This window comes from Myotis brandtii, unplaced genomic scaffold, assembly GCF_000412655.1.
Source record: "Myotis brandtii unplaced genomic scaffold, ASM41265v1 scaffold82, whole genome shotgun sequence".
In the NCBI taxonomy this organism is placed as follows: Eukaryota; Metazoa; Chordata; class Mammalia; order Chiroptera; family Vespertilionidae; genus Myotis; species Myotis brandtii.
Genome location: NW_005371324.1, coordinates 660,445 through 662,480, shown reverse-complemented (window position 1 = coordinate 662,480; position 2,036 = coordinate 660,445).

The following is a 2,036-nucleotide window of genomic DNA, read 5'->3' as shown; positions in this document are numbered from 1 at the left end:
GCACAAATTTTTGTGCACCAGGCCTCTAGTTTATAAAATAAAAAAGTTCTATCATTTCAACGTATGTACATATGTGCTTTATGTTTTTTATTATTACTTATTTACCACAAGTAAAGTTCAGGTATTATCTTTTAAATTTATTTTACTGTTTCACTTCATTACTGCTGTGTATGTGCTCCATGTGAGTGACGTAGGTGCTTATGTAGGTGGGTTCTGACTTACGGCAAAAATTTTGTTACTTTGCGCCGTAGGAACAGATCTCCGACTTAACCCGAGAACCTACTGTATATATATAAAAGCCTAAGTGATTGTCTGACTGACTGACCATCCAGTAGCTATGACACACACTGACCACCAGGGGGCAGATGCTCAACGCAGGAGCTGCCAAGCTTCGGTGACTTGGCAGCTGTGGAACCACAGAGGAGGGAGCCTGATTCTGGGGTGTGTCACCTGAGACCTGCCCTCTCGCAATTTGGGACCCCTCGGGGGATGCTAGAGAGCTGGTTTTGGCCCGATTCCAGCAGGCCAGGCTGAGAGACCCCACCGGTGCACAAATCTGTGCACCAGGCCTCTAGTAGAAGATAAAAATAGATATGTAGACAATTACATTATCCAACTTTATCCTTATGTATAAAACAGATTTCAAGGAGTAAAGCAGCTATGTCACTTCGGAATGTTAAAGCAGTGATTTTCAACTGGTGTGCTGCAAGAATTTTTAAAACATACAATACCTAACTATTTTTCCCTTAGATTGTCAAATTAAAAAAAAAAATGACTACAGCCAACACAATAGCCATCTGCTGTGAATGAGTAAAAATTATACCTTTTTTGTGTGTGTCAGATTGACCAAAAAATATGTATTGTTGGTGTGCTGCAGAATTTTAGTAATGAATGTGTGCCATGAGATGAAAAAGGTTAAAAATCTATGTTGAAGGTGTCAGAGAGCAAGTGTTTGAGCTAAGGCTTGAAGGATGATAAGGAGTTTGTTGTTACCAAACTAAGTGAAAGGCAATCTGTAAAGGTTTGATGGTTAAGAAGAACATGAAAAATAGGAAGTTGAAGAGAATGGAAGAGTTAAAGTTTGAAGTATTATCTAAATAATTACACTGACAATCTGAGAGATAGGCATATATCTACTTTCTTGACATTAAACACAAAGATTTTTAAAAAGTTATTGAGCACAATTGAGGCCTAGGCAGTAAATTGAGGACTGATATGTTGAATTAGAGTCAACTCATTCTAAAAGGGCCTTAGGAAGAGGGTATGGAACAGTGAGGGCAGGAATAAACAAATGGAGTATTTTTTCCCCAGTAACCTTGAGGACAGGGATCATGTCTGTATAGTTCATTCTAGTTTGCTCAATGTCTCTTAGTGAATGTTAAGATAGTATGTTTTGAATTAAAGTATTAAGTAATATTTTAATCAGACAAAAATTAAGAAAAATCACATCTTATATCCCTTTTTATTAGAATAATGCTTTGATAATTGTATCTACAAAGCAATCTTTTTGTTAGCCTCAAATTATTATCAGGGTAGACAGAATTTTTAGTATATCTGATTTAGATTACATAACCAGTATTTAAAACAGTGCAAATAAACTATAATGGATGTTTAGATATAAGTAACAAAAATGATAATGGAACATTCCTCTTCCAGGTTTTACATATTTACAGTTTGCTTCAATTTAGGGAGAAGAACTTCTACTGAAGTATCTCAGAGGGTCAACTTAGAGGAAGGACTTCCACTGAAATGTTCATGTACTTTTTTTGGAAATAATAGGCATGATACTAATGACCTTGGAAAAAAGGTTTTAATATCAACATACTCAGAATACAATTTCTGTGTGAATACAATATATAATTTTAAAATATAAATTATAAAATCATTAATTTTAGAAAGTTTCCAAACTATCTAAATACCAAAAGAAACCCATATTCTGGCATAAAATTGAACCATTTTCTATATATTATACCAAAATTAAAGTTTACCCGTATTCTAACATTGAGAAATAAGATAAAATATCAACATTAAAAAGT